The sequence below is a fragment of the Conger conger genome, chromosome 6 (assembly GCF_963514075.1).
Source record: "Conger conger chromosome 6, fConCon1.1, whole genome shotgun sequence".
In the NCBI taxonomy this organism is placed as follows: domain Eukaryota; kingdom Metazoa; phylum Chordata; class Actinopteri; order Anguilliformes; family Congridae; genus Conger; species Conger conger.
In genome coordinates this window covers 44,870,877-44,883,083 of record NC_083765.1, presented here as the reverse complement: position 1 = coordinate 44,883,083, position 12,207 = coordinate 44,870,877, and the positions used below count along the sequence as shown (strand labels likewise).

At 47.1% G+C, this 12,207-nt stretch overlaps 1 protein-coding gene across 1 annotated transcript in view; it reads left to right on the top strand.

Moving 5' to 3' along the window:
* The window catches only part of LOC133130984 (protein MTSS 2-like), a 78,940-nt gene extending 78,340 nt beyond the window's left edge, over nucleotides 1-600 (top strand). Inside the window, exon 14 of the mRNA XM_061246015.1 lies at nucleotides 1-600. This exon is cut by the window's left edge and continues 2,358 nt beyond it. The gene's annotated coding sequence lies outside the window, so the exon portion shown is untranslated.
* Nucleotides 601-12,207: the final 11,607 nt, after the last annotated feature.

Genomic DNA, 12,207 nt, shown 5'->3' with positions numbered 1-12,207 from the left:
GTTTTTATTAGTTCATAATAAAAAAAGCCAAAGTAATTCCCTGCAGTGTAGACGTAGAGGAGCTGTGCATGCCTACTACAGACCTTTCACATTTTCACTAAAACTGCCAAATGTAAAAAAGTAAAAAATAAAAAAAGACAAAAAAGCGGAATGTTGCATAACCTCTTGTTTAGAGGAAATCTTAAATGTACATACTGTATGTTCTTTAATGATTTTTGGAGGGAGAGACAGAATATGGTAAAACAATATTTGTTATTTTTGACCACTGGAGTGTGACAGAAACGGGAAGCTGACGTTTGAAGCGAAATGCGCGGTCATTCCCGCGGAGCTGGGATTAGGGGAGCACCACTAAAGTACCGAGCGGTCCTCTTGGCAAACTCGACCGGTAAAGACCACTAACACGGGATGGGCACGCAATGGGCTTTTGTCTGCATGGAATTTGGGGGGTTTTACCACTCTATTTTTAGGAGTGGCAGCCATCTTAAAAAAATGATAAAAGACTGAGAGGGAACTTGGTTGTTTAGAGGAGGCAGAGCGAGGTTTCTAGAACGTTCTCTTCTTCTGTGGTGGGAAGAGCTGTGCTCCAGCACTGTGACGAGACTCGAGGGGGGGCGGGGCGGGTTATTGGGAGCGGGGGCTGATGGGTAATCGTGGGGGTGGGGTTTTGGGCAGCAGCACGGCACTCCAGCGGCAGAGGCCCCGCCCACACGGGGGCGTGTCCGGGCCAGCGGCCAATGAGGTGGTCACCAGTAGAATTCTCGTAAAGCACAGGTTATAACTTTGTACATACGTATATATACCTGACGGTGAACACTAACCATATACGTCACATTGCAAATATAAAAGAAAGTGTTTGACACTAATATTGTCTAGAAGTACTGGAAAAAAAAAAAATAATGAAGGCAAAAGTCAAGTCTATAAAAGGGCATCAAGAATAATATGGCAATGTGTTTTTAGCTGAACTAAAACAAATATCAAACCCTAATAATTTCAGTATGGATACTGTACACGTGATTTTATCTGTGCGCACTAACGCAGGTTTTATTTTAAGTTACTCTTTCCCCTCCTGTCCCCATCCCCTCATCTCATTGGTCCATTGGGCTGAGTGTGTATGTGTGTGAGGTCCAGAGTGAGACCCAAGCCCTGGGGGCGTCCCAATACTCAGAGCAATGTATCCTCCTTTCCTTCTCTTGTGTTCTCCTATTCTGAAGTGTGGGAGGCGGAGACGAGCAGAGGAAAGGAGGAAGCCTTTTTTTGGGATATTGGGACGCACCCCCGTCCTCTCACCTGAGCCACACTGCGGGGCAGAGCCCTGCTCCTCCTCCTCCTCCTCCTCCTCTCCACAAGGGGTCGCCCTTGAGCTGAATCACAGGCATTAAGCTGTTACACAAACCTGCTCGACGGCTAAGTACACTAATTGAAAGGTACATTTATTCCTCCTGTCGCTCGGACCACAGGAGGCAAATCACTGGCAGCTGCGAGAAAACGCTTATGATTGCAGTGAAGTGCTCGCTGGTGTGTGGAGGAAAAACCCTCAAACAGGAACCAAGTTTCACCTCCTGTCAGGCTGCGGGGCAGGCAGGACGTTATTTATTGTTGCACTTATCTGCGTTCGGGTTCCGCCGCCATTCTCAGGCCAGTGTGGAGCCTTTCAGCCGATCAGAGCCGGCGCGAGTTGGCGGCCGGGCTATAACAGGATTTCACGGTTCACGCGTGATCCAAAACGATTTTCGCCATTTTGAGACGGGGAGGGCAGGCGGGAGCTGTGTCAGTGCTCCTGCTGTGCCGCTGTGAATAAATAGCGCGGGGTATTTCTGCGCTGAGGCGGCTCCTCGCGGCCTGTAACCCGCCTGAAGATTATGACTCAGCTGCAGCGTGCGGCTCTGCGGGAGGTCTTCTTCGTGCCGAGTCTGCGTTTCACGCGTGTTTCCACGCTCCTCACCTCAGTCTCAGCCAGCAGAATGTGGGGCGTTTTTGCGGTTGTGACGAGCCAACGGGAGGGCGAGCGAGTTCTGTTTTGGGTAAAAGAATAATACATACATCAGGGCTCATCGATTCAGTTCCCGAGGGCTGAGAACTGCTGGTTTTCCACCCTGCCTTTACCTGGGAGTCAGGTGTGAAGACAGTCTGGCCAATCAGTAGCGCTAATCGTTCGGTCAATTACCCGGGAGGAAAGAAAACCTGGGCTGGATGTGGATTCGAGGGCCAGATTTGATGATCCCTGATGTACGTGATTGGGTGCCAGCGCTGCCCAGAGAATGACACTCAAACGCTACGCTTATTTACGACGCGTTGCTCCGTCTCCAGAAAAGACACACAACGCACGATAAAAATGTCACATTTCATCCCTTTAAAACTGTGCAGTGAGAATGAGAAAATAAATGAATGCTCCTTCCATGAAACATGGCCAATTTCACAGGCAAAAAAAAGTTGGCACAACAAAAATGTTTTTAGGGTGGTCTCCGCAGACTTTTTCTGCCAACCCCTGACATCCCCCCCACTAGCCCACTCACTTAAAACGCACGCTCTGCTCGTTGGCTGCGGCCGGACCCACTCCGTGCTACGCCCACTCCGCACGGCGAGGACGCAGAATCCGCCGTGCCGATGTTCAGGTGTACAGGAAGCCCGCAGTGCCAGTCAAGTTCTGACACAGATGGCAGTTCGGATTCTGCCCCGGTACATCGCTACACCCACTCATCAACCCACTCACCGTCTGTGCTGCGTTTAGTTTTTTCTTTTTCTTTTCAATCGAAATATTTAAAACATTTTAACTATTGAACCGAACTCTGGTGGATCCACACAGCTCTCACAACATCGCACCAATACCAGTTTTCTCCCGCTGCCTTTACATTTTCTCCCCAACCCCCCCCCCCCCCCAACAAACTTTTTCTCATAGCTCACCCCAACACGATAAAGCTAAAAACACTGCGTCTAATGAACTTGACCTTTGCCACAGTTTTATTTAAATGATTATTTTTATTATCGTGAAGAGATATGATGTGTGTGTTGTTCTTTTGTACAAATCCTCTTGTTCCCAGTGAAGTCCAGTAACACTGCAGGTGCTGTTGTCACACTGTCCTCTTCTTTCTTCTCTTTCTTCTTCTTCCTCCTCTTCTTTTTTAATTTATTGTGTTTTATTTTTCCAGGCTTTTATTTTGTAATTTTTTTTGCCTCCTCTCTGATGACGGGTGGGGCTTTTTTGTAATATTTATCCTTTTAATTTGTTAACTTTAGTCACTGCTAACGTAACAAAATGCACTGTGATGATTCCAGTATTAATAAAAGTTGTACTGAAAATTCGTTCTGTCTGAGCCCAGAGCTTTTCATTCAGATAAAAAACGCAAAATGGCAGGTAGGCGGTCGGGGTCTGTCAGGTAAGCCCCGGGGGAACGGTGCGTTAGTTTTGTTCTCTCAGTTGGTTTGACAGGCGAGTAAAAGGGATTGTGGCCATCTGAGAGGCTGTAGCGCACTTTTCTAACACCAGGGGGCACTATAATTCTTCCAGTAATGTCGGGTTTTTTCAATGTTTTGTTGCTCTCTGGTTTTGCTCTGCTCTCCAGCTGTCTACTGTATTGGGCACTTTGGATGGAGTAGTCAGTCTCAATGATGTACAACGCGTACACGCGAACGTTTCCAATTAGGCTACATTCTCGAGGTTTAAGCTCCACCGAGCGAAGAGCAAACCCCTTGCTCTGCATAGCTGGGAAAACGTGACTTTAACCCGCGTGACGGCAACCTCCCGAGAACGGGAGTACGGCGAAACGCAAATGAAATTCAAATGAAAAATGACGCGCAGTAATAACAGCAGAAATCGGCACGACCTCCCACCGTTTCCGCATTGAGCGGTTCACCGGGAAACAAACAAGCAGGAGCACTTAGGATCGGTTATCCTGCTGTCTGAAGTACGAGTACATGTGAGCAGTGATAAATGACGACGGTTCCTGCTGGCTCTCCAAGGCTGAGATTTCTCTCCTATAAAGCCACCCCCCCCAGACAAAAAACCTCCCAACTACTCATATATCATTTTTATTTTGTTACACTACCCTATTTTAACACACATTCAGTGATATTCCCATAATATATTTGCAGTTATATGAACTATTTGAGTTCAGATGAAACAGTTGAGCTTCCGGAAACTCATTATGCTTTTTTAAAATTTTGCTTCTAACCTCCCCTTGACCATCAAGCAAACAGATAAATAATAAGTAACATTCGCTGCAGTCTTGCAGAAAATTAGTCAGCGGGGAAATGTGAATAATGGATCGCTGTGCCTTATGTAAAATGTAGAGAAATATTGATGTCAATATCTAGTTACATTAACATGATGACATCAATATTTGGTTGTAAATGGCTTAATACCTCCAGGACAGCTTGTGCCTGTGGGCCCTATATCACACTTGGGCTCATTATAGTCCCAGCAGTGAGGTAAAAGTAGTGCAGCCTTTCAGATCCATACTGTGAAGGGTAGAGATGACACAATGTGCACTCAGCAGGAGGGAGCAGTACACCCTGACTGGTGGCCAGTCCATCGCAGGACACACACACCATATACACACACACACACACACACACACACACACACCATATACACACACACTCACACACTCACACATTCACATACATACATCATTCACTCACACACTCATACACTCACATACACACTATCACACACACACACACACACACCATTCAGTCATACACTCTCTCTCACACACATACACACACACACTCACGCACACATCATTCACTTACACACTCATACACACACCATTCACTCACACACACACACACACACACACACACACACTCACACTCATACCTTGGGGAAATTCTTCAATAGTCTCCACTTAGCCTCCTGCATGTCTTTGCGCTGTGGGAGGAAACCGGAGTAGCCGGTGGAAACGCATGCAGAAACGGGGAGAACATGCAAACTGCACACAGAAAGGCCCTCGCTCTGGATTCAGACTCTGTTGCTTCTCGCTGTGAGAGAACTCTTCACTGCACCCCCGTGCACCCACACCTGCAGTTTGTCTGCGGACCATAACATTTCTCACAAATTTTCTGAACATTTGTATGGGGTGTATAAATTTATGAGTTCAGGGAACATTCCTGGGCGAGTTAATATTCTGACCCGGTGAGTTATGAATGCAATCCCAGGCCGGGTAGCACTGCATCATTAAGGATTAGGATTAAGGGTTGGGTAAACTGATCGTAGGCCAGCGCAATAAGGCACAACTTTCTCAAGTCGACAACTGCACAGGGAGCAGAGAACACTGCTTCTCGGATTGTTTTAACGGAGCTCTTTAATTGATAACGCGCGATTCGTTTACTTCAGTGTAATTCCCTTGGGGCTCAAACAGCCATTAAAAAGAGTTTTTTTGCTGGTTTGCTGGTATTTGAACAAAAGCAAAAGCACTGGAGCTGATTATTATTCGGATGATCTGGAGCTTCAGTGAGATACCAGTCATATTAGATTGCTAAATTCTTCTTGTACACAATCTCTTTCTGAGGCGATGTTCTTGGGCTCATTAGACGGCTAATGTTGCAGGTTCACACGACAGCGGCCACACTGTCAAATTAATAGCACATTATCATTTATTAGTTTAGCGTACGGCGTACATACCCCGCTTATCCAGGGTGACTGTAAAGGGAAAATAATACAAATTGCACCCAGTAAAAGGGTTTAATAGCAAGGCATCAAACAGGAATAAGCCTCGGGCCCAAAAATTAGTGCCACAGCCAGTTTTCCATGACCACCGATAGCCTAGCGGTGGACTTCATTATTCACGACAAGATGATTTATTAAAAACAGGTTCACTCTGTTTACCAAAATGATTTCCATTGATAATTTGTAATGCTCAAATAAATGTTTTATTTAAGACCATGATTTAAAAAAGAAACGTTTATGGCCTCCATTTCAGACCGACACGGGAAGTTTCTGGGCTTCGAATCCCAGCGCACTCGCTGCTCCGCGCGTTCTGAAATTAATTAAATGAGTAAAAGTTGAAAATGTAACTGCACAGCTAAAGGATAGGGAAATCACACATTAAACGAAGTTGCTTGTACAAAATTAACATAGCCTTTGGCGAGCGTTTTGGGAGAGACAGAAAGCAGCTTTTTGTTCGGACTAAAGACTGAAATTTTATAGTGAAAAAAGAGAAGAGAGATGGGTTGCCAGTTAACTGGCATCAGTCTGGAGCTTCAGGCTGCTGTTCATACTCATTAGACCACAAGTGTGAGGCTCCAGGCACAAGCCACAGAACTCAGCGGACTAGCTGGAGGCGCTGAGATGAATTTGCGTCTAGTGCTCGGGTGAGTCAGGAATATTAACGCGGACGGAGTGAGGAATGTCCCGCGGGAGAGGCCTGGTCAGTGTTAATCACTCGTCTGCTGCAGGGGGAAAATGTTCACCACCTGATAGCTGTTAGTCAGAGCAGAGCTGCTTCCCTCGCTGATATGTCTCAGCTCCCCTTATTTCACATACACACCCCCACACACCCACCCACCCACACACACACACACACACCCACCCACACACACATACAAACACACACCCGCCCACCCACACACACACTCACACACTCACCCACCCACACACACAAACACACCCCCACACACCCACCCACCCACACACCCACCCACACACACACACAAACACACACCCGCCCACCCACACACACACACACACACACACACACACACTCACCCACCCACACACACAAACACACACCCACACACACACACACACACCCACACACACAAACACACCCCCACACACCCACCCACCCACACACACACACACACACCCACCCACCCACACACACACACACACACACACTCACCCACCCACACACACAAACACACACCCACACACACACACACACACCCACACACACAAACACACCCCCACACACCCACCCACCCACACACACACACACCCACCCACCCACACACACACACACACACACACCCACCCACACACACACACACACCCACCCACCCACCCACACACACACACACACACCCACCCACACACACACACACACACACACACACACACTCACCCACCCACACACACAAACACACACCCACACACACACACACACACCCACACACACAAACACACCCCCACACACCCACCCACCCACACACACACACACACACCCACCCACCCACACACACACACACCCACCCACCCACCCACACACACACACACACACACACACACACACACACACACACACACACAAAACCCCCCCTAACATACAAACATCGTACTACGCGAGGAGCGGCTCCTCCGGACATTATCCCGGCTTGTCGGCGAGCATCGGCCACCAGTGAGATGATGACTGGCGGCAGGTTGAACATGTGAGGGAGTCCACGGCCCGTGCTACGCGTCCGCCCCCCACCCTGGAGGCGAGTCTCGGGCGCAATCCTCCTCTCGAATCAAGGGCACCCCCCCCCCCCCATTCCCGCTTTTCTCATTTCAGCAGAGCCGGATCCGGCCCGATAAATCACCCGCCCCTCTCCCTCCCTCCCTCCCTCCCCCGCGTCCTGCATCTGAATATGCTCAATAAGACGGAAGATGAATCGCGTGTCCGCGTCAGCCGCTGATTGCCTCAGCGCTTGTCAGGAACGAGCGGAGACGGCCGTGCGATTCACAGGATCAGCGTTGCACCCCTGTGTTCTGCATACGCAATTGATGAGGAGGGGGAGATATATTGTTCCTTCGCCGGCTCCCTTTAAAGTAGCTAATTTCACGTTTTCTCACCCGACCACCTACACTGTGTAGGCCACAATCTGAATGCAAATGAGATGTCTTACGCTTATTCCATGCTCGGTTGCTACTTTTTTCTTTGATGATGATGATACTGTTTGATATAGTTTGCACGTAATGATTTGAAGTGGAGGAAAGGAATAGGAAAATAATGCAGCCAGTCACCGTATATTGTACACTCATCGGAGTTATGTAATCATCAGAATTCTGCTTGTTCTGCATAGGCGTCGGCTAAAAGGTTATCTCGTTACATTCATTTCAAAAATTCCCGAGCTGAAAATTAGAAGGTTCTATCTGCGTCCTGAGTAGATTTGAGGTATTGAGGTTCAAAGATTCCAAAGTGAATGGGCTCCAAGCAGATACGACTTTAAATTTAGCATTTGTTCACACTTTGAAGCTGTATTTTGTCTAAAAATTCACACGTATTTAGTGCCCTATAACCAACAAATTAATGACAGTAACTAATTTGTTCAAAAATGTCAGTATAATTAATAATTCTTATCTCACAAATTATGTTTATTTACAGTATTGTGGGTTTGTGAAGTTTCCTAGTCCATGCAGTGTTCAATCGATTACAGTAAGGTCCCTGATTAAGACAAAGATTATGATGATAGCAGTTGTAATATACAGCACTAAAACCCAAGACATTTAGATAATAATAATAATAAAGGGTTTTTATAAAACGAGTACCTGCCTGTCAAAAGGTCTCTACACAGCCCTATATAAGAAGATTCATCTTTAGACAAGATCTGAAGGCAGCTAGGCTTTCCCAGTCACAGGTGTATTGTGTCAAAGGGTTCCATAGATATCCATAGTTTAGCTGTAGCATTAACCAGAATTCCTATTGCAGAAAAGGAATGTTGGAACGTTTGGAATATTTTATTTTTTTCAAAATTCTAAGTCAGTGTTCTAGAACTCCACTGCTGTCAGCCACCAGTAGTGATAGTGACATCAGCATTAGAATGGGCTCATTATAACATTTGCATTGGAATGTTCAGTTAAGAACATTCTAATTACACATTTGTGATCTTACCCCTTAAAGGGTTAAGGATGGTTCTGCGCTGGGTGATGTTTGTGTTCCAGGGCAGAAACAGGGTTGAGGAGTTGAGAGGTGAGCGCACACAGGGGGGTATGACTGAAGCAGGGCTGTGGGTTATACAGACACACCTGACATGACAGGTGATTGACAGCTGGAGCAACCTGTGGCAGAAGGTCGGATAATTCACAGTCCAGTGTCTTCAGACACTTTAGTGTACAACCTCACCAGCCCTCTTAGCTTAACTTGTTGATGCTGGAGTGCAGTTTCACAGTAAAAAAAGCCAGTACATTTTATGGGAAAGTATTAGCGACTGGGCTGCCAGAATATCACATAATAAACAACGGTTACAACATGCTACACACACACATTTCTGCAGATCTAACAAATGCTGAATGAATGTATTAGGGGTGTTTAATCTTAATAATACAATTATTTACATTTCAGCTGCTTGCAGTTTTCTACCCTTGCTAGTTTCAGACATTTATTGCTAAATTCACAGACTTTTTAAAAAGCGTTCTATAAAGAGCCTGTTTTCCATTAGTTTTCTCCTTCTCTCAGTTTGTTTTTTTGCAGCCCTTCCTAAACTCACTCCTCGGTCCCCTCGGTGTAGCTGGCTGTTGTTACAGTTAATCTCTCAATTAATTAATGTTGAAAGCACGCGTTTAAAAACTTTTCTAATTTATTTCAAATACAATGCAGGTTTGGCTCATTGTGATTTTCTGTTTCTTCTTTTAACTTAATTTCTTCAAAGTGGTTCAGTTTAGGGACCATGAATACTTACTTTAAGCCTTAAGCCTTTAAGGACCACACTGATTCCACCTCTCACTCTATAACTTAATCGGTCCAACAATCTTACCTCTGATTTTACCAATTATACAATACTACTAATTATTACCATACTAATTAGTATAAAACAGCAACTGTGATTCGCTGTTTATTAGACAACAATAAAATGGTTTGATGTACTGAAGAGACAGAAGAAAGAGTCACGAAAACAGACAAGTAACATTTATAGGTCTAGCTGTGTAAAGGTTAACGGCCTAGCACAGTGTACTGTCTCCACTTGTTGATTATTAATGCGTCTTGGTGATCCAGCAGTTTTTGTATTCCTGAGAGCAACTGCGATGTCATCCACTCCTGTACAAGCGCTCCAGAGAAGCGATTGTGATGTAATTATGAGTGATTGTGATGTAACGCTAAGTGATTATGATGTAATGTGATAAATACAGCCCTTCAGGACAGCGCAGTAGGGCCTCATCTCCCAGAATCACGCGAGCACTGTTCCTTCATTAAACTGAAAGCCTCACTCGAGCACCGTTCTGACTTGGGATGTGGTCCTAGAATACTAATAAAGCACATTTTATTATTGCCGTGCATTACTATTTATGCAGCACGCTGGCCTTAAGAGGGTCATTCTCGTCCCTCAATAGACATTAGAGGTCTCTAGTTAAGTACGTTTAACAGCCTGTTAAAATGCAGGAATTAGGCCCTGTGGCTCACGTGGGTCTCCACGCCCGCACAGTGCTGATTTGGGCTCGTCATGAGTGCAATGCATCAACATTAAAAGTGTCTCGTTAAGTGCATTTAGCAGCCTGTTAAAATGCGCGAATAGCATTTGTAGTTGCATACAAACCTGCATTCATGTAACATACAATAGCAGCATAGCATAACATGACATGGCATGACAAAGCATAACATGACATGGCATGACCATTAAGCCCAACAAGGTTTGCCATTTTCTTACCACTAAATTGGGAGCCTGGTCTCACACTAATTCGTCGACCGGTGACCGAATGGTCTGACCACTGAACTCGGCCTCTGTGTTCCGAAATCTGAACATCCGCCCGTAGCGGTTGAAGTTGACATCCATCCATCCATCCATTATCTGAACCCGCTTATCCTGATCAGGGTCGCAGGGGGGCTGGAGCCTATCCCAGCATACATTGGGCGAAAGGCAGGAATACACCCTGGACAGGTCGCCAGTCTATCGCAGGGCAGACACACCATTCACTCACACACTCATACCTACGGGCAATTCAGACTCTCCAATCAGCCTAACCTGCATGTCTTTGGACTGTGGGAGGAAACCGGAGTACCCGGAGGAAACCCACGCAGACACGGGGAGAACATGCAAACTCCGCACAGAGAGGCCCCGGCCGACGGGGATTCGAACCCAGGACCTCCTTGCTGTGAGGCGGCAGTGCTACCCACTGCACCATCCGTGCCGCCGGTTGAAGTTGACAGTACGTTCTAATTCCCCAACCAAAACTGAGGCACTCCAATGCGTGCATACAAAAACGTTTTTATGTCACTATGCTCAATTGATGTTACATCGTAACCCTAACCATAATCTCTGTTGCTCACGATTTATTTGCCGTTTGCCGAAGGATTATGTGTAAACACATCTAGTATTTAATGTCTGTTTATATTTCATATCTGTGACATTTCTCCTTGCAATTTCAGATTGTCAGTGTGGGGTGCCGTTTATCCAGGATTCGATTTCCAGGGCATGAAAAAATCGCTGCGAGATCATGTTGAAAGTGTGGCGCTTCGTTTACTAAAAACCTAGATGGTATCCAGCAGCGCATGATAAGCAGCTCTTTGATATTCACGCGGGTGCCGTGGTCCATATACGGGCACGGGGCTGATGCCGGGGGAGGCCCGCTTCCTGGTCCAGGTTCCACGGGCTCGCGCTGTCACCCTGTCACAGGGACACGGCGCTGGCGCTTCCTGTAGCGCGCCACTCCAATTACCGCCACGGAGCCGAGACGGTGAGCCCGGCGCGCTGACAGGCCCGGTCCGGACTCTGACACCCGAACAAAACTGAGAGGAAGGAAGCGTGTGACAACAGGTTTAAAAGCAAGCAGACGGAAAGAGAGGGTGTCAGGGAAGAAAGTTTCAGAAGATGACAGACGAAAGGGTGTCGAGTGCTCGCCGCGATGGTTTTTTCGGCGCGACCGGAAAGGAGAAGCGTTGGGCGATGTCAGGCGGAGATACGCTCGGCTGGTTTGGAGGCGTGGGGGTGGGGGGAGGGGGGCACGGCCTTGTATCTGAGACGCCGTGGCCTTGTCGACAGCGCGCCGTTCTGAAGCACCGTTTTCCGCCCCCCTACCTGGTCACCTCTGCTCCAGATTGTCACAAACGTCACTTGTCTCTTGCCTCACACACCAGACACCCTCTCCCTCCCTCCCTCCAGATCCCTCCATACCTCTGTCCTCCTCTCTTTCTCCCTGTCTCTCTCTCTTTCCTTCTCTCTCTCTCTCTCTGTCTCCCTCTCTCCCTCTCTCTCTCTCTCTGTCTCCCTCTCTCTGTCTCTCTCCCTGTTTCCCTCTCTGTCTCTCTCTGTCTCTCTCTCTCCCTCTCTCTCCCTCTCTCCCTCTCTCCCTCTCTC